Source organism: Meles meles, chromosome 19 (assembly GCF_922984935.1).
Source record: "Meles meles chromosome 19, mMelMel3.1 paternal haplotype, whole genome shotgun sequence".
In the NCBI taxonomy this organism is placed as follows: Eukaryota; Metazoa; Chordata; class Mammalia; order Carnivora; family Mustelidae; genus Meles; species Meles meles.
The window spans coordinates 37399188-37420160 of NC_060084.1; the positions used below are offsets into that span (position 1 = coordinate 37399188).

A 20973-nucleotide genomic window follows, 5' to 3' on the forward strand; every position below is an offset into this window, starting at 1 on the left:
CAGCGGGTCCCTTTTGTGCTTCCTTTCCCTCAGGTAGCCTCTCTCCCCCTGGGCCACGCCTGGGGGCGAGGGGGTTACCCCTTCCCAGTGTTTTTTATTCCTGTGGGGCTCACCCCAAAGTATTAAAAGTAGCTTTGTAAAAAAAAAAAAAAAAAAAAAAAGATTTGATTTATTTACTTGACAGACAGAGATCACAAGCAGGCAGAGAGGCAGGCGGTGGGGGGCGGGGTTCAGGAAGCAGGCTCCCCGCTGAGCAGAGAGCCCGATGCAGGGCTCAATCCCAGGACCCTGGGATCATGACCGGAGCTGAAGGCAGAGGCCTTAACCCACTGAGCCAACCAGGAGCCCCCAAACTCTCAAATTTTTAACAGTAGTAACTATTTTTCAAAAAGGCTGTGTGTCTCCCTGAACCAAACTGAACAAGAGTGCTAGCCGGATTTGATCTCCTGGCTGCCACTGGTCTGCGGGCTGGCTAGTGGCGGGTCCAGGAACTCTAATACAGCCATCGCCACAGTAACAATACCAGAAGGCAAGTTACTGCCTTCTCACTACTGCTGACAGAAGCCTACACTCAGTCAGCCCAGTGAGAGAGGGGCACAGGTTTTTTTTGTGTGTCTTTGTATCATGATCCACCTGAGATGTCAGAGACACAGTGTTGGGCGGTCCATGCATGTGGACATCCGAGGGCCCACTTAGTCCCTACGCTGTCTGCCCCAAAGCTTCCTTCCAGAGGTAGAGGATGAAGTCTCCCAGCATGGGGGCTGGGCTAAGACTCAGGAGGGGGGGGTGGTTGACGGCCCAGAAGTGGGAATCCCTGCAGGCAACCCTATCCAGTGGTCGTAGGACTCAGTGGACAAAGAGCTCAAACTGCTATCTTTGGAGGGACAATTCTGAGGGGTGTTCTGTGAGTGACTTCAGAGAGTCCCCAGCAGGAGTGAGCTGTCATTGTCCACAGCAGTACCCCGCTCACTCCCTTTTCTTCCTCCTGCTTCCTCTCTGCTCTCCACCCCCTCGTTCCTGCTTCCTGGTATCACCTGCCAAAGAAGTCATCTGCACCCAAGTCCTTCAGTTGGCGCCTGCTTTCAGACGGTCCTAAATTAAGACAGCTTGAAGATAAGGACACTAGAGCTCAGAGAGGTTAAGCAACTTGCCCAGGACCACTCAGCTCATAAAGGATACAAGGGGGATTAAATAAGGACTGGCTGGTTCTCTTATCCTGTCCTTAACCACTGCCCACCACCTGCTTGCAGAAAACCAGGCTTTGGCCCCTTGACCACTAAGGTCACAGTCAGATTCACACTCTGAATCTAAGCCTTTTGGTACGCCCAGGAGGAGTGCCCAGAGCATTGCATACCCACCAAAAAGCAGGACTGTCTACTCTAGAACTAGGAAAAACTGGTCCAGTGCACACCCCAGAGGGTCCTGGGAAGAGTAGGCTCAGGACACTGCCTGGACACCCTGGAAGATTACCTGCCTTGCTCCCCGCAGAAAGAGCAGAGCGGAAAGGACCTTGAGCACCCCCTAGGGGCCAAAAAGATCCAATGATGCCCGGACCGTCCTAGCTGAGATGCGCTGGGAGGGCTGGGGAGGAAGGCTGGGGCATGGAGAAGGGCCACTTTCCCAAGACCCCACCAGGGTCTGGCCTGAGTAAAGGCACATAAGGAAGAGGAACGAGTCCAGGGTTCTGCCCTTCTCCACTCCGAGGAAAGATGGGCCTCCAGCCTCCCAGGAGCGTCACCCACTCTCTCAAGCTGGGGGAAGAGGACAGGCCCAGCCCCAGCCTGACCTCCTCAGGGACTAGTCAGAGAAGCCAGGCAAAGCTGGAGAGAAAGGCACAAAGGATTTGGGATGTGTGAGGCTTGCCTCCCTGGCAGGTGGGCAGTGCGAGGGGTCAGGGCCTCCTTGTCACCCTTCCTGACAAAATGGGTCCAGGCTAGGACTCCAGCCCTGGCTGCAGGGTCCAGCCCTGGGATCGCAGGCCCACGGGCTCACTTCCCGCCTCTGTTTCCTATGTACCTAACAACGACCACGATGTCAGTTAAGCTCTCCCTCATACCCAGCTTTTGCTGAATCACAGCAGCCCAGTGGCTCGAGTGCTGACTGGCAATGCCAACTTGGGAGTTGAGGAAACTCAGGTGCGGCGAGGTTATTAACGTCCCCAAAGTCACACTGCCTATCCACAGCTTTATGATCTTTTTGATTCCCAAGACCATGTGGACTCACTCTGCTGCCCTTCCTCTACTCCCTTTATTTTTAGAAAAAGTCATTTTAGAAGGAGCCTCAACCCCAGCATTCCCAGGAGATTTACTCTGCTGGATGTGGAAGAAGGAAAACCCTAAAAGATCTCTTTAAGAGCCTGTACACCAGAACAACCACCTCTGAGGAGAAGGAGCAGAGCCAGACCAAACAGGAGGTGTGTCAGCAGAGCTGTGAGGGGCTGGTCTGGGGGCCTGGCCGCCCGTGGGCATGAGCCCTGGATTTGCCTGCAGATCCCTCGCCAAAGCGCTCCTTGAGACCTGACCGGGAAAACCCCTGTGGGGCCTGAGCCAGAGCTGTAAGGACTCAGGGATACCATCTGAGAGCAGGAGAGAAGCCGACCCAGCCCTACAGGGGACACACAGCTCCCAGAGTCCAGGAAAAGGGAGAGGCTGGGGCGGAGTGGGGGGGGTGCTGCTTGTACAAATGTCCACATCCATCCTGATGAGGCCCCTTGAGTCCTCAGGGCAGCTGTGCTGTCCCCAAGCTCCTGGTGAGGACCCTGAGGCTCGACAGCACAACCAGCCAAGTGGGACATGGAGGCCAGCCTGCTGACAAGCACGCCCCCCATCTCTTTGTCCCATGTGTTCCCGGCAAGCGCCCCACTCTTTACACATTCATTCAACAAAGCCTTGCAGACCCTGTTGGGCGTCACGGCTCGGTATGAGCTCTAGCTGGAGCTCATGGGATCAGGGAGGACTGCTACTTCCTGGATCCCCCTCTTGGTGTCCAGAAATGTGGGCGTGATGGCCTCTAGACTGGGGTTCTCTTCCATCAGGCCAGGGAGACGACTCAGGAGGCATATCTAAAAGCATTTACCAGACACATGTGATAAAATGACATGGAACCACACACACTCATGGTCATTGTCACAAGGGGTTTGACACTGTGCTATCGTTACGTGGATGGAACTGTAGGCACTGGGCAGGGGCTTCACTAGGTCTCCCCCACCACTGCAACGTCCTGCCAATCAAGAACTATTTTTAAAATAGAAAGTGTTTTCCAAAGTTCTTGCAGGGAGCTGAGTGCCACTGTGTCTTCCCTGACACTGACTTTCCAGGAAGGAGGTGCAGAGCCCCAAAGGAGAGAGCCTTGTACTCTCTCCCCAAACAGCTCCAGGTCAGAGCCAACCCTGGGAGTTCTCTCCTCTGCCTCCGGTGTACAGAGATAAGCCGAAGGAGAACATCAGCTCCTCCATATAAACAGGAGGAAGCCTGATTTATTTCCTGAACAAAAAGGAGCTTGGAGGTGCTGCAGGGACTTCCAGGGGGAGAGCAGGGGAACGATTTCATGTCAGGGTGTTTCATTGACTGGGGCTGCAGGACTCAGATTTACTGTTCCAGGAAGGACTGGAACAAGGACTGTGATAAACTGAGGGCCAGAGGTGACCAGGAGAGGTGTATGGAGAGAGCTTGGTATCAGGAGAGATTTGTGGAAATAGATTGAAAACGAGGAAAAAAAAAAAAACTGCTAGTTAAAAATATACTAAAATAACTCCCACCAGCCTATTCTTTCCCACTGTGTGCCCCAGGAATATGCCTTCATGTCTTCACAAAACCTGGAGAGATGGGCACCTGGGTGGCTCAGTGGGTTAAGCCTCTGCTTTCGGCTCAGGTCATGATCTCAGGGTCCTGGGATCAAGCCCCGCATCGGGCTCTCTGTTCAGCGGGGAGCCTGCTTCCCCCTCTCTCTGCCTACTTGTGATCTCTCTGTCAAATAAATGAATAAAATCTTAAAAAAAAGAAAAAGCACCTGGAGAGAGTGAGTCCCAAGGGCTGCCTGTCCACCGTGGGGCCCTCAGTACAGTGTGCAGGCTTGCCCACTGCCTGGGGAAATGCTAAGGATGATGTCCCAGCAGAGCCTTTCTGGTGAGCACACCCCCACACACTTGTCCTCTGAGGGAGGCAATGCTATGAACCCCCCCCCCAATTTCCCAAGTGAGGGGACTGAGGCTGAGAAGCTAAAGAACTCACTTGAGGTCCATCAGACCCCAAACTGATCCTCCGAAGCGCTGTCCCAGGCTGCCCCCAGCAGGGGCTGAGGTGGCCCAGGAAGAGGGTGCTTTCCTCTGAGACCCCCCGGAAGTGGCCAAGTGCCAGGATGGATGCTGCGGTGAGGGATGCAGGCAGCTGGTAAGCACCCTCTTTGCCCACAGAGCCTCTCAGTGTTGTGCCGGACCCTGCCCAAAGTCTTCTCGGCCACCAGTGCATTGATCCTGAGGAAGGAGAAAGGGAGCCCCACTTTGCAGATAATATAGTACAGGCCCAGGGAGTGGAACAGCTGGCCAGGGCCTCCCAACAGGGCTGACACCACCCCAGGCCTCTGGTTCCAGGCCGTGGAGTGGAGGGTAGGGGGACCAGTGTGAGACCTGGCCTGAGACTGAGGGTAGGGCCCCCAGACAAAGGCACTGGAGATGGGGGAGCTTGGGGTAAGCCTGGCTGGTGTGGACCCCAGGGGTTCCTAGCCTCTCTCCTGGCATCATCTTGCAGGCTTTAGGGCTGCCCATTTTGTCAGCTGTGCTCCTGCCCTTACTAGGGGCCGCCAACAGACTCTGATCTACCTGGTGTGGCCAGCTCCAGCCCTCAGATGCCCCAGGGAGCAGTGGGGCAGTGGGAGAGCTTCTCCTGGATCCAGCATCCATGGAGTACTACATGCTAGTCCTCCCTGGGTGCTGGGTGCTCAAGGACAGCAGTGATGCTGGGACAAGCAGGCCATACAGCACGAGCCCCAAGGCCTGGGAACTGGGGACCTGGGACCCTGCTCCAGACTGCTAGGTAGCTGCATCCTCTTCCCACATCCACATGCTCCCCATCAGCACAGAGGCTGCCAGGTCAGAAGTCCTGCTTGGCTCACACCTGCTATGTGGGACTGCCAGGAGCAGACTGCTGGCCTTGGGCCAGTCAGGCTGGCCTGAGCAGGATCCCTAAGTTAGAGATCAAGGGACAGCCTCCTGCCTGGTGAGATTTGAGAGGCAATCCCAGAAAAGCACCCCCACAACCACTCAAATATGCCTGAAATGCACCATCCCTGCATCACTTCTTGGAGGTATGCCCTAGCCACACAGGCTCTCTTGGATAGGATGCTGCATCATTTCACCTGCAATGGTCTCTTACCTAGCAGGACAGAAAGGGCAGCCCCCAGAGAGGCATGGGGGGAGGGGCCAGGCGGACATTCTCTCCTCATCCTTCTCTTACCTGATACACTCCCCGCAGCCTTGCCAAATTCATGCTTCCATTCCCACTCTACAAATGGCCACAGTGGCGAGGGGCAGCTAGAGCCAGAACTCAAATCCAGGTCGTCTGAATCCTGAGCTCTTTCTCTGCAAAGGACTGCAAGGAAGAAAGGATGGACAGGCCCATACTGCCAGTCAGGCCAGCAGCTCCCAGGACCCAGAACTGCCACTCAGCCCACCTGGTCTGCCTTGGACAGAAAAGTTAGCAAAAAGCAAAATGAACAAAAATATAAAAAACCTGACTACAAATTAATAAATTTTATTTCCTATAGAGAATACACTTTTCCAGCACCCGTGATAGGTTTACAAAAATAAATATTTTTGACCACAAGAAACTCTAATTTCCAAAGTTACTTAGGCCATAATCTTTTTTTTTTTTAATCACAACACAATAAGACTAGAAAGGAATAATAAAGATGTAAACCTAATCCCTTGGAGCTTTCCAAACATTTTTACATTTAAAACTGTCCCATAAAACGCTTGGATTAAATAGAATTTGCATCTTATTTATAAAAGAACAAAAATAAGGCACTCATATCATCATATCAAAGCTTAAGGGATTCACCCAAAAATACACATGAAGGAAAATTAATAGCCTCGGTTGATTTCATTATATAACAAGAATATAAGAAATAAACTGAGCATTCAACTCAATACATTAGAAAGAACCAGATAAGGGGCATCTGGGTGGCTCAGTCAGTTAAGCCTCTGCCTTGGGTCCTGGGATCGAGCCCTGCATTGGGCTCCATGCTCAGCAGGAAGTCTTTTTCTCCCTCTCCTCTGTTCCTCCCTCCTGCTCATGCTCTCTTTCCCTCTCAAATAAATAAATAATCTTTGAAAGAAAAAAGAGATAAAATGCAGCATGAGAAAGTAGGAGAAAGGAACAGCCTCTGTCCTAACCTAGAAAGGAGGGGCATCCAAGTTTCCCACCTCCTTTTCACGAGGACAGTTTGTATAAAATAATGCAACATGAATGCTTTTCTAGACCGTTTTAATATTAGAATCTATTGAAATAAACACTGTGGGACACTGCCTTAGGTAAAAGCTGTTTTCTATGTAAGACATGAAATGGGCAAGCACTTCAGAGCCAGGGCCAGACCAGAACTTGCAAATGAACACCATCGACCCACATTCAGAAAGACCCAGCAAGTAAATCCGACCAGTTAGACTCAGAAAAATCTGATCTGGTGCTTGCCCATCCTCGACTCTGGCATATTAACTGCAGCTATCAAATTCAGAAACTGAAATGCCATATATATATATATATGTGTTATGTAAATATATAGCTGTTTATGACCAACACAGATTAACTGAAAAGGTAGACTGATGATGACGATGATGATGAAGTGATTTCATACTCGTAATCAATAATGATGAAATATTAAAGTTATACTTTTTCCAAAAATGCCTATGGGTGGAAAAGGCCATGATGAGGGCAGAAATTCTGATTCAGGTCAAACAGAAAGTAGAAAATGAGAGACTTTGGGAGAACACAAGGCGCGGCACGCACAAGTTTGGCGTTGAACCTCACCCTCAGTGCTAGCCATGCCCTTGAGAATGCAGGAAAGGCTGACTTCCTCCCACCTGTGACTGCAGGTGGAATGACTGAAGAAGGAGAGTCTGCTCTTGGGGCTTCAGTGTTTGTGACAGTGACTTCTTTCCCAGCAGCCTGTGAACCCCAGTGGTGCAGAGGCCAGAAACTGGGGCTCAAGGGACCCTCCAGGAAGCTTACGATCGTGTTGACCCTAAAGTAAGTGCATGTCAAAGAACAAACTCTATAAAACTTTTGGCCAACTGGAAAATTTCCATCTCCATCCATGAACAAGCCCCTAAAACTAAGATGGAATGAGGAAAGAGGGCAAGAGTGGTGGGAGGAGGAAAGGGAAGAAACAACTTAGCCCATTATAGACAAATGGCTACCAGCATTTACTTTGGACACCACTGCTGATCAAAGCTTACAGTCATTCGGTCTCCACCTCTAGACCTTCCCAGGTTATTACAGTCTCACGGGATCTGCTCTGCACCCACAGCAACGATTACCTGTATGGTAGATACATTTCCGTATTTGATTATAATTAACTTAGTAACTACTTTATTTTATAACAACTTTATTGAAATGTAATTTACATATTCAAAAATTTACCTAAAACTACCTTTAATGAATGCATAATGAGCAATTAGGAGCTGAGTAAAGTTATTGGGAGAATAGGAACTTCTCAAAGATGCCTGGGGATCCATAATTCAGACATGCACGGAATTGGACCATCCCCGGGGAGCAGCTTCAGTGAACTGGGCCCTTTGCTCCGCTTCCTAAGAAAGCTCGAGGTGTGTGTATTCCAGCAGGTGGATGCGACTGTCTATGCCCAGGCATCTTGGACTTTTTGCAGTCGAGGAGCCCCATGTTTATTGCAAAAATTATTTCTCTGAAAGCTGCTGAAAGGGATTGTGGACTATAATTAGAATACGCCCTACAGGATTACATTCACAAATGTAATTACATAATCGTTTCGAGCTAAATAACACCGTGAAAGGACTCAATTTCCTGAGGATTGTGGTGAGGGGAGGTGTGGGTGCCTCGTGGGGAGCCAGAGGTCCCGAGACCCCTTTCTGATGCCAGCGGAGCCCAGAAATGGAGGAAGGAGAACCTGAAGATCCCTAATTCCTCAGTGGGCTTGTCTTGGGCATCAGATCAGCCTAGACTTCATGGAGGATGAGGATACATCCAAACATGACCCAAGCTGGAATTCTCACCTGGTTCTCATTAAACACACTAGAAAAGAGACTGGGGTGGGACTCATACGCTGCTTTTTATTTGGTTCATAGAAACCCGGTCTGTGGCACGTATGTGTCTGCAAGTGTCAGGCACTCAGCCCCACTAGAAGATGCGTAGAATCTGTGGTCTTTACTCTCCTGAGGCCTGCGGAGCACTCAGCCTTCGGGACCTTCTCAAGGATCACTCAGCTGAGTCTCAGATCACTCCTATTCCACAGCGGACATCAACATGGCGACCATCCCCAGCCCTGAGCTTCCACAGGAGACTGGATTCCGTTTTCTTCTACCAGACAGCAGTGATTTATTCGACGTGCTGGGCTTCTCATAACTTGTCAGATATGTCATGCGGTTAAATGTACCACGGAGAAAAGTCTCTTTCGTTGGTCCGAGTGTCCTAAATTTTGGTCCAAGAAGAAAAGGTAGCTGTACAAGCAGACCACAGCTTTTGAAAGCCATGACGATAAATCGCATTAATTTGGACACCATTAATCTGGAGAATGTGCTAATCCCGTAGGCCTAGAAGGAAGCTTAGCTCTGAAGAAAGCGTCTGCTTTCCAAGCAAAGGAGGGTACAAACAAGCCACAGTAAGTGTGTAACCTACTTAAAAGCAAATGTTGTTCTTAAAGAAAAACGTGCACATTAAGTTATGGCTGTTGGTGAGTCCTAATCTCTCAGCTCCCCCTTCACTCTAGCCATAGCCCTGCCTACCTGCTGCCCTATATCAATTCCAGGACCTCACCTGGCCCCATCAAGCATGATGATTCCTCCAGTACTGAGTTAAGAAGTGGAAGTACCCCCCGAGAGCCACTGGCCTCATAGACACCTTGGGGAACTTGAGGCCCAAAGAGGGGAAGGAACCTGCCCAAAGTCCCGCATCCAGCAAGTTCACCCAATGCTTAGAGCCCCCAGCCTTGCCTCTCACAGATCAGGGTCCTAATCTCAGCTCTCTGTCTCCTTTGGAGAGACTTTGGACACGGCAGCTTGGCCCTGTTGAGTCTCCATCTATGTAAGACAGATGAAGGCTCCAGACTTCTCTGAGGTCTAGATAAGACTGATCCAAATTCCAACTCCACTCCCCGTGAGGATCCCCTCCTAAGATCTCTGAAAACCCCTGTGGTCACCTCTGCCTGGGGATCCCACTCCCCCGCACAGTCTCTGTTCCTGCTTCACTAACACAGTGGGACAGCTGGCCTGTCCTCAGTGGCACATCCCCCCAGAAGTGGTAGGATGCTGAAGTGTTCGTTTTGGGTTAGCTCCCCAGCAGCACAGGAAGGGGACTGGCCTTTTGTACCCTTGGGGTGACTCAGCCAGGTGGAGGCTGTGGGGATCAGCGGCTATAATCAGCTCTGGGCAATTTCCCAGAAAGGGGACAGAAGCCCCATAACCAAGTCTGACTATGGCACCCACAGCATCCAGCACATGGAGGAGGGGGAAACGGTGCCCTGAGACTTTCATCGTGAATGCAGAGCTCTGCATCAGCCTCAGGCACCCTGTCCCCAGCCCACACCGTAGAACCCTCCTCGCCCATGCAATGCCACACTGGCACCCTCTTGTCTCTTTCCCCCGTTCCCTGCTCCTCTTTGTCTTCTCTCCTCTCCCTCTCTGGAATGAGAAAAGTCTCATTTTCTTCTGCAGAACAGCTTCATCTTCTTTTATTTTTCTGTTGCACAAGCCACTGCCCACCTGCTCTGTATATGGCGACCACCATCCCCATGTTTGCTAGTTCTAGCCCTGGAGGTCCCACGTCCCAGGAACCCCCGCATCCCCAGGCAAGCTGGAACCCATATGGAGCCAGGTGCATTTGTCTAGAGTTGAAAAATCCCTAAATCTGAATTGTTTTTGTAGCCACCGTGACTTATCAAGGCTCCCTCTCAAATGGACACCAAGTGTGATGTTTGCTAAGATGGCTAATCGTCTTTTATTTCTAATCGGGAGTGGGCACCGCATTACATCAAATGCTGCTTCAACCTCTATTAAGAGACTCACATGACTTAATCTGCCAGCGGAGTAATTACATTAGTATATTTCCCAATGTTGAATTGTCCTTTGTTGCTAGAATAAGCCATATTTGAACATGCTGTATATTTCTTATGATCTCATGCTTGATTTGATGTGCTAATATTTTATACGTAACTTTTGTTTCTAAATGAGGTTCCTCGGCAGTTTTCTTTGTGTGATGTTGGTGCCAGGCGTAGGCTCACCTTGCAAAATGGGCTTGGGAACTTTTCCACTTTTTTCACCATTTCCTGAATAACCTGACCACGAGAGCAAAAACTGAAAGAAGAAAGATATTCAAAGATACAAGAGATACAATACAGGAAATTTTCCAGATGAGGAACTTCATTTTTACATCCAAAAGGCACAATATCTTCAGGAACAAATTATTTAAAAGGATAGCTATCAAGAAATATAATGGTAACTAAGAAAATAAATCTTCATGCATTCAGAGAGGAAAAGGAAAGGTTTCTCAGGGCAGGAGAGGTTTGTGAAATCATGCTGTTTAGTCTTTTCCTCAACAATTTTCAAAGCAGTGGATGAAAGAAAAATGTCCACAAACTTACAGTTAAAATATAAACCTGAAATGTTATGACCATTCCATGTGTCATTTGAGCAAAAAAGCAACAGGAAAACATTGTCAAAGAACACGAAAGAACTCAGGGAACATAGCCCCCAGGAACTTTCCTTTAAAAATCTAATTGATAGTTAAAGACAGGCAAGGTATAACAAAAGGAAAAGGAAATTGGCAAAATGATAGCGTTAGAGAAAAAAATGGAGGGGTCAGGGTAAGGAATCCTCAACCCTGGAAGTCTCCAACGCAAAGTCACTTTTAAAGGCAAAACTATGCATGTCTCCAGCTGTCCTTGAAATCTAAAAATCAGAAGACAGTCATTCTCTGGCATGAAGAAATCAGGCAACACAGAACCCGTGATTCTCAGAAAGAAAAATAGCTATTTCACAATAAAACCAAACATCAAAATAGAAAGGAAAAAAAAAAAAAAACCTTGAAGCGGAATTCATGGGAAAAAAATGACAACCACTGAATACAATAAAACAGAGAAAAAAGAAAGCTAGTAGAAGAGAATCCAAACATTATAAACTTAGACAAGGTAAAAGAAGAATCTAGGGAGCAGAGACAAAGAATCATCCGGAAAAAGAAGCAAGTCCTGCTAATTTCCTCATCTTTCGGAGTAAGGAGCTAGTTGCAATTGTCTAGAATTGAAACATCCTTAAAATGACTCTTGGCTCACGTTGTTTTTCATAATCCTTTTTTTTTTTTTTTAATCTTAGGGACTCATTTAGGAGTGATGTTTTTCTGAGGTGAAGACACATTGCTCTAAAGTTCAAACACATGCACTGTCACTTCAGGCTTCCCATTGCTGCTATTAAATCCAGGCAAAATTTGATGATTTTATTTGTGAAATAGCTGTGTGACATAATCTCATTTTATCAAACTGCTTCTATTTACGTATCTGTATATATTCCTGGAGAGATATCTGAAATGACCACTACCTATTTTTTTTTCTTTTTCCTTCTCTCTTTTGCCTGAATTGTTTATGTTAACATAATTTTAATAACATCAATAAATTCATTATTCTTAAAGGGAAAAAAGAGAAAGAAAGGGAGGGAGGGAAGAAGAGAGGAAAGAAGCATTCAGGTACGAAAACATGACTCAAATTGCTGGATAGTACTCACTCCTGAGACTTTATCTAGAACCCCTAGGGATGCTGGTGGGTTCTCTTCTTGCCTGGGCTGCTTAACCTGTTCAGATGACGACCTATAGACAGCAAGGGCACCCCTATGGGAGAGCCTGCAAGGGGATTAATCTCAAAGAAAAACAGACAAACACATGGAAATAGAGAGAGGTTAAACCCCTGGATCAAGCCATGCCTGAAGGCTAAGTCTTTTAGTTATTGAGTCAATAAATTGCCCTCTTTGCTTAATCCAGGTATATAATGGTCTTTATCAGCTGCAACTACAAGCATCCCAACAAAGCAGTCTCCAAAGGCTCTTCTAGCTGGACTTTGGGATTTCCTTTGTCCTATAAATGTTTCCCTGCTAAGCTCTTGCCCATAGTCCTGATTAAGTCTCAGTTGCACATCCTATTCCCAAGGCTAACTGTCAAGTAAAGTGGTTGGCAAGTAGCTGAAACCTCCTGAGCCAGTCCGGAGGTAGAACCACATGCTGCACACAGCAGTTCCCTCGTGACCAAGACACGTGCTCATCCATCCACCAGCCTTGTGCTGCAGAGGCTCCCCGCTGGTGCTCTCTCAGCCAGGCCAACATCTGCTTCAAAGGACCTACGAGGGCTGCAGCTCTCCCACTAATTTCCAGGAAGGAAATCCTGGGGGAGAGAGCAGGAGAAGTTTAGACCAAGCGTCAGGTTTAAAGGGAACTTTGATAAAAACCCAGGCTGACTTCCCCAGGGAAGGCAGTCCTGTGGGAGAGCTGGTATGGTCAGCCCCAAAGGTTGTTATTACTGCAGACAGTGAGTTTGGAGCTCGAGGCTCCTAAGGGCCCCCAGAAAATGAGGCAGGTGCTGGTGAGAAGCACCAGCCTGCTCCTCCCCGCCAGGAGCCCGCAGGGGCCTGCACGGAAATTCCTGGCTCACCCCCAGCTTCCCTGGGCTTGACATGGGGGCCCGCCTCTCCCTTGCTTAACCGTGAGCTCAGGGGGAAGAGATGAATGTGGCTCACCTCTGACCATCCTCAGCCCACATCGCAGCCTGGCCCAGTGTTTGGAACGGAGTAACAGATGGACGAGCGATCGAAGGAAGCATAATCTGTGTGCCCGCCACTATTCTTGCCTCTGGATTCAAGGAACCTAAGGCTGGCAAGGTCCCTGCTGCATCATGCTCACATTCTTTTGGATCATGCCTCTAAACAAGAGAAAGAAGAGGCCATCTGGCCCAGGGCTGGGCATTCAGGACATCAGACCACTGTGTGCAATCTTTGTCAGTTAGAGTAGCCTGACCTTGTAACTAGTGCTAAATGTCTCTGTCCAAGCCAATTTCCTTCCTCAAGTGTCTGCACTAGGCATGGCATTTTTCAGTTTCCCTGAGCAGAAGAACTGAAGGAGGGTCGTGCTGTAGAGTCTGGGGACAGGGTCCCAGGGGAGGAAGACTCGCTCTCCCCTCCTGAGTTCCAGGTGGAATTCAACCTGGACCCTAACTGTCCATTTCTGAAATGGGGTTTCCCATGGAGTCCTTGTGTGGCGATGAGTACCACAACCCATTTTATTGGAATCGAGAACCCACTGCTATAGCTAAGATCAGGGTGTGGCGCTCTAGGTGACTGGGAACTGGGGGGCTGTGCAAATAAGCCCATCTTCCCTAGCAATCAGCCCTGGGACTCTGTGAGGACTGAGCAGGAGGTCCTGGAGGACCTTTTCTGCTGGGCCACGGGGCCTGCCTCATTATCTGTTTGTATGATAAGGAGAGCCACTCAGATGTTCAAGTTCAATGAAGTCCAGGGACCTTCTTTGTCCACAGAGAGAAAGAGAAAGAGAGAGCATGCAAGCAAGGGAGTTAATCAACTCTCCCCTTAGAAACCTGTAAGTCATGCATGCAGGCACCTGGGATGTCAAAAGGGAAGGGATCCTACCCCGCACGTCAGCAATGGAGCAACCAAGCCCAAAGAGCAGAAGTGACTTGCATAAGGTCACCAAGAGCCTCGCCTGCAGACTCCTGGCCCAGAGCTCCTCCCTGTGCTGCTACGCCAAAGCTGGTCAATCTTGGTCTCTCCTACTGAAGTTACTAAAACACAAGTTGTCAAAATATCAGCTACAAGAAGAGGCAAGAAGATTATATGCAAAAAAGAGCAACAATTTGAGTATTCTCCAAAATTCTCCAATTGCTTAAAAACTAGTGCCTTCTTTAAAACATCCCCCTTGTCTAACATGTTATCAAATATTTTATGAAGTCACAGATCAAGTTGTTTCTGATATTTTTCAGGAGCTCCATGTCAAAAGCTGATGTTAATATTTTGTGAGAGACAGGCATGGTGGAACAAATGCAAAATCAATGCCATCTGTCTCCAGGAAACTCCTCGAGATTCCAGACATCAGAGAGGCCTGACGCAAGCAGATCCGGGAGCCAGAACCCCTGCATAGGCAGAGAACGATGGAAAGTAAAATGATTCCTTTTTGGTCAAAAGAAATACTTTGGTTGTTAAGAAAACAAAGGTAATAAGATGGGGCCATTTCCGGGTGATTTTTCTCTATAAGCCTTAGTCCAAACACAAGCTTCTAACACAGTCTTCACACTTTGAAGCATGGTGGTGTTAGGGCCAATTTAATGTTAGAACCGGTTTAACTGTTAGGGCCTGCTTAGCCAGAGCGACTCCATATTGCCCAGGGAGCCATATTGTTGTTTACATGCACGGACTTCATTCTGGGAATAAACGCCCCCGTAGTTCCTGGTATGGTTCCGGGTATCGATTCTGGGAGTAAACGCCTTAATAATAGAAGCCACGTACCTTGGGTCTGTGGTTGTGCCCTATAAAACCAGCCTGTGAGATCGGGAGGGGGTCGCTCTCTTCGGAGGTGGCCCTGGCCAGTCAGCCTGACTTCTAACGCTTGGCATAGAATAAGGCTTTGCATAACTTTCACTTTGTCTCAGTCTCGTTCCTTTGATAACGGACCCAACAGTGGGATGTGGCTGCATAGCAAGAGGGACTTCCAGTGAACAAGGTGGAGATTGGGAACAAGTCAGTGAGGCTGATCACTGGGACTTCCCGTCAGCCCAGAAGCATTCACCTGTCCAGAGGCAGGGGACTGGTAACATGGCCTCCAAAGGCTCTTAGAGGCCAAAGCTTCTGAGAAGGCTGGCTGAGCAGGCACACTACTTGGGCAGAGGGCATGGCTGAGAAGGCTTCACAGACTCCCATGCAATGTGGCTTGAGAAATGGGCCAAGATGGCTCTGAAAGTCCAGGCGCAGGACACACTGTGACCACTGAGTCAGCCATCTATTGGCCACGTCATGGAGCCAAATGTCCACCCAGGTGGACATTTGTGCATGGGGTCACTCCAGCCCTGGGGTCCCTGGAGACTTCAGAGCCTTCTGAGCAGGTTCCCTTCCTACCTGGCATCATGGCCACTTGTGTCCGTCTTGCCTCCATGGTGGCCCACGGCCTCGACCTAAGGTCTGACGACGACATGTGTGTGAACGGGGAGAAATGGCAGGCTTGCAGTCTGGAGAAGTCTGGCCCACAGGTTGTCCTTATCACTGCCTATCACCGCCGCGGACCACTGTCGCAGGCCACGCCGTACACAGCTCTGTGCTCTCCACTGCCCTGGGCACTAGGGAGGTTTGCTGGCCCAGTGCCCAGAGCACTTCACCCGCTGTCCCAACTCCTCCCTCCGCTCAGATCAGGTCTTTTCTCCCAGAGGGTGCTGAGTGGGCGCCACGGAGAACGAGCTGACAGCTCGCCACCGCCCCACTTCCTCTGACACGGCGCCCCATGGCAACTGAAGAGGCCACAGCTCTTGTCCTTAGGATTCTCTCTTTAGTCTGGTTTCCTGGGGACTACCTTGGTCTCTTGGCTGGACTGGGGACCGCTTTTGGTCAGAGACATTCGGTGGCAAGAGGCATTCACTGGACAGTCGAGTCACGGCTGGCCTGCCAGAGGACATTCTGCAGATCTGCAGTCCGTCACGACGTTTACAACGAGCAAGGGGCCTCCGTGGCTGGACAGGTATGCTTTCGTGTGGGCATGGCAGTCAGAACACTTGGTGGCAAGTGGCAGGAACCATCCAAGATAGACCAGGGGAGTTTATGGGCTCAGTCGTCAAGCCCCAGGAAGGCAGGTGTCCAGCGGGGCCAGACAACAAGTGGGGTTGTCAGGATTCTCTCTCCCTCTGTCCTCTCCAACTCTCCCCACGTGAGCAGCATGCTGTCACACACATTTCCTCGCTATGGCTGGACGGTGGCCACTGCCACGCCAGGGCTCACAGTTCCCAGCTTCCTAGGGTTGGAAGTGGTCATGTGAAGTGGGGCCATTCCCTTGGCTCCTCTGATTCACTGGCTTGGATCCCCTGCCCCCACCGGCCATAGCCTCACCTCCCTCCAGGAGCTGCATGCTTGACCGAGGGTTCAAGATCCCCGGAAGAGGAAGGATGCTGATGTTACAGAAGGGGCAGACCTGGCATTCCAGCAGAGTGAAGGATGCCCATGCCAGGCACAATTAGAAGCCCCTCTTCCTTGGGGCTCCTACACTGGCAAGAGCTAACCCTGTGTGAGGGTTGTTTACCCTTAATATCTGAATGGGGGCTTTTCCTGGCTTCATCCCAGACCGCAGAGAAGCTGGCAGGCAGTGGAGAGGGGGTGGTGAGGCAGAGGCTCCCTCTCCAGACAGATGTGCTCTGAACAGGGCGCTCAAAGCTTTGGCCGCAGAGGAACACAGTCGCCTCGATGAGTGTGTGCCTTTGCCGGCTAAGGCTGTCATAACGAAATACCACAGATTGGGGTGGCTTAGACAACAGACATTTATCTTCGCACAGTTCTGGAGCCCAGATGTCCAAAATCAAGTTGCCAGCAAGGTAGGTTTCAGGCTGAAGGCTCCTTTCTGGGCTTGCAGGTGGCTACCATCTCTGTGTGCTCACATGACATCCATTCTGTGTGTGGGTTTTGGGGGGGTGGAGATCACTCCTCCTCTTCTTATAAGGACACGAGTCCCATCAGATTAGGACTCCACTCATAGGACCTCAATTAACCTTAATATTTCCTAAAGACCCTATCTCCAAAAACAATCTAATCAGGCATTGGGGTTAGAGTGTCAACATACCAGATGATGAAACGGGGGGATACACTCACTCCATAGCAGCGTACCAGATGATGAAACGGGGGGATACACTCACTCCATAGAGTGGGTGCAGCGGAAGAAGCCTGCAGGGATGCATCCCTTGTGCCCTTCAAATCACCAGGCATTGCCCAGCCCTGGCACTGGGCTAAGGGCAGACAACACCTGCAGGAACACAGGTGTGCAGAGGCAGACCCTTGTCAGGTCCCCTGACCGTGCCCTAGAAGCTGTCCTCCATCCTGTCTGCTACTCTAACACTCCCCACCCCTGGGAGCTGCTCCTGAGATAGAGTTTAAGCTCCAGGTGTCTATGAGAGGGCTGGGAAGGAACAGTGCAGGATGAGGCCACCTGCCGGGCACCCTGGGACACTGCAGAGCACACCACAGAGCTGCCCCACCCACAAGACGGGAAGCTAGGGTCCTGTCATCACTGCTGAAGGCTGCTGCTGGGGGTGTTGTTCCTGTCTGTGCAGTCATGTGCTCCATGGCTAGAAGGACATGGAGGCAGCGCTGCAGGTACAAAGGGTAAGATGCTGCTGGTATGTGGACCCACTGTGAATGAGCCGGGGAAACACACACCAGTGGTGGTGGACACACTCCCCAAGCAGGCACTTCCAGTCACTTCCAGGCACTTCCAGCCCAGTCTCAGGGCTGAGAGTACCCTCAAGTGCCCAGAGATGGCGGACCCCCACCAGGGCTTAGTCCTAGTGGACAAGCCCAGGCTTCATTCAGAAATGTCCACAAGCCACCAAGGGGTGCTGGGTGACCCCGATGGGCTCCTGCCTGTCTCCTTGAGCGTGTGAAGCTACACGCCCAAGAAGCAGTGCTTGCCCCAGAGTACAATCCCCCTCCAGGGTCGGTGTGCACAGCAGGACGGGCACAGAGACCCAATCTACCATGTTCAATCGAGTCAGATAATTCTCCCTTCTGCATCACAATTAACTTTACTTTATTCAGAGGAATACATTACAGCAAAATATTAAGGAATTTTCTTTAAGAAGAAAAGCATTTTCCTCACTAGTATTATTTTTAATGAGCTAAGTGATGTTAGTTTTGAAATTGCAGTTGGGAGAGAAAGCACACACACACAGTAATGGACAATTTTAATTTTCAACAATTGTGATTGTGAATAATGCTACTAATAGCTTCCACAGTGGCTTACATTCATTTGCTTAAAAGCCAGAGCCCCGACTTCTCTACTGAAGAGTGAAAAGATGACTGGGGCTGACCTGTGCACGCCTTGTGTGTCCCGCCCCCCCCCCCGGAGAATCATTCTGGGCTGTACCCCTTTATCAGAACCGTAGGGTGTTCTGGGCCCTTACTAGGAACTAGAACAGTTTGGGGAAGAGGTTAAATTTGGACCCTCTGGCTCACGAACGGAATTGAGCCCGGGAGGCGGGGGAGGCTCAGTCATTCCCTGCAAGTGACTCCCCAACTGCCACCAATTATGAATTGCTCTAACACAAAACATTCAAATGGACAGCAGCAACCCGCACGCTGTGGGCTCCTTTAAAAAGAAGCCCCATTGTTCCCCAACCGCCTATTAATAGCTAGAAAAGACATCTGTTCCTAATTTGGTCTTCTCAAATCAAGAAATCTTCCCTGCACTTCCCTCTGGGGCCAGGATGAAATCAATCAAGTGACAAAAATTTACCAAGCACCAGGCGCATTCCAGCCCGGAGCTCAGAGCCAGCTCTGCAATCGGACCCCAGCCACACAGAGGCCCGTGGCCAGAGGAAGTGCGCACCCTGTCCAGTGTCGACATCCTCCCACACTCGGGCAGTACAGAGACCACGAAGAAAGACCCCCATGTGGGCTAGTCGTACCCCCTTCAGTACTCAAGACCCCTGCTCCATCACCAAAGGCTGGCTGGTCCACCGGATTCTGACTCCAAACATAGCTCCCCTTGGACTCCACCCGTGACAGGCAGCTCACCACCTACCAGAGGGACACTTTTCATCCCTGAATATCTGTGACCGCTAAACACACCCAAAACCCATCTCCTACAACAGGACCGATTCTGCTCTAAGAGACCAAATACTGCACAACAATCCTTCCCGTGTCGGTCCTCTAACCTCTTGAGTAGAGATCCCTGCCTGTTGCCAAGACTCGTTTCTTGCTTTGGACAGGAAGGAGAGCTAGTTACGGACCCAAAGTCCAGAAAGAACAATGGAGTCTAGTGACATAAGCCACAGGGTGGCTCTCCCTCATCCCTGGGAGTGTTCCTATGCCCCCTCCCATGCCCACGCCTGTCGTTCCAGACTCACAGTCCACTCCACAACCTCCGCTGCCCCAGGGCCTTTGCCAGCTCTTTCCTCTGCCCAGCATGACTTTCTGGGTCTTCTTCATAACTCGTCCCTGCCTCGTCCTTCAGATCGCAGGTCCTCCGAGCAGCCTTCACTAACTGGCCTGCTAAAGGCACCCCCATCACGGCCAGGCATTACCCTTCTGGTTAGACGCTTTGCATAACAGTGAGCGCTACATGCTTTCTTCTCTCTCAGCCACATGTTCCTTCTCTGACCCCCATTCCAGAATGTAAGACTGTGAATACACACAGGGTAAGAACTCAATAAATGGCTGTCATCTGAAGAAAGAACAGCTCTACAGACAAAAGAATCAGCAGCCGGAGCCAAAGCCCAGAGAAGCCGCGGAGCCTACTGGTTCTAAGCACAGACTCTGGGTCGAGAAAGATCTAGGTTGGCCCGCTGTGTAGCCTTGGGCAAGTTACCTGACCATCCTGAGTCTCGGGATTGTCCTCATTTTGTGTGGGTTCTGCACGCACAAAATGAGGACAATAACGGCTCATGTCCCCCACCCCCCCATGACAGGAGTGAGGAGGTGCTTGTGGGGCACCTGGTCCGAGAGCAGGTTCAGAGCAAACCCTCCATCCATGGGGCGATGGTGAGTCGTGGGGAAGCTGGGGTCAGAGCTGGGGCTACCAGGGGGCCCTGCATCTCAGAGGGAGACAAAGCAGCCTGGCTGGCGGGGAACGTGAGCGCTTCTGCCCGTGACAGGAGCACCGTGGCCAGAACTGCCCAGCCCCTTGGAGCTGCGGGTGGGACAGCCCACCCCTGAGGCCCAGGCTGAGAACCTGCCCCTCGCCCAGCTGTTTCTCCCTGTTCTCCTCCTTTCTGCCCGGCGGAAGAGCATCCAGCCCACTGCGGGCCTTGAGCTCAAGGGAGGGGACCAACAGCGGAGCAAATCCATAGCTGCTTTCATCTGCTGCTCACGGCTCCTGAAAGCAAGGAGGCCAGGGAGAAGGGAACAGGCCTTCAGCATCCCTTCCAAGGAGGCTCAGAGCCCCCTCCTCCTCCTCCTGAGAGCCCCCTCCCCCTCCTCTGCCAGTGTGAGTCCTGTAGGCGGGGCTGTGGGAGAAAGCAGATGCCCTGGAGAAATGGGCTCCCTGGGGCCTGCCTCCAGCCCCACAGACCCAATGCCCCCCACGGCTCCTGGGCCTGAGCCAAGGCGCTTCCGTTGGCCCCTGGCTCCCCAGGACACAGCCGGAATTGTGCGGCCTGCGGCAGGCGCTAGGCCGCAGCTGAGGGGACAAGGCCCAGCTGTTCCTGGAGACAAGCGGGCAGCTTTCTTCCCACATGAAAAGGGGACCTGTGTCCCCTGGAGGAGGGGAAGGAGGAGGAGGAAAGGGGCCACGGGAGGCCCAGGCAGAGCTGTAAACACCCCTCCTCAAGGTCCCTTCTGTGGTCTGGAGTGGGCCAGGTGGGGCCAGGAAGGGGAAGGCAGCAAGGGCTCTTGAACAAACTTCCTAGGCTGGGCCCCGGCTGGAGCCTGAGGCCCGGCCTCTGGTCCTGACCCCTGTGTGACCTGGGCCAGTCCTTTCCCACTCTGGCCCCATGTTCTCCACTGTAAAGGGGGAGCTGGAGTGTCTTTCCTATGATCCTGCAGGGAAGGGGGTGGACC

The 20973-nt window shown here is 50.9% G+C and overlaps 1 long non-coding RNA gene across 1 annotated transcript; it reads right to left on the minus strand.

Moving 5' to 3' along the window:
* Positions 1-8267: 8267 nt before the first annotated feature.
* On the minus strand, positions 8268-12727 carry LOC123931611. The gene is made up of 3 exons (XR_006816283.1): positions 11954-12727; positions 10462-10534; positions 8268-8654 (listed from the first exon to the last, which is right to left on the minus strand). It is a non-coding gene; the product is annotated as an uncharacterized LOC123931611 (long non-coding RNA).
* Positions 12728-20973: the final 8246 nt, after the last annotated feature.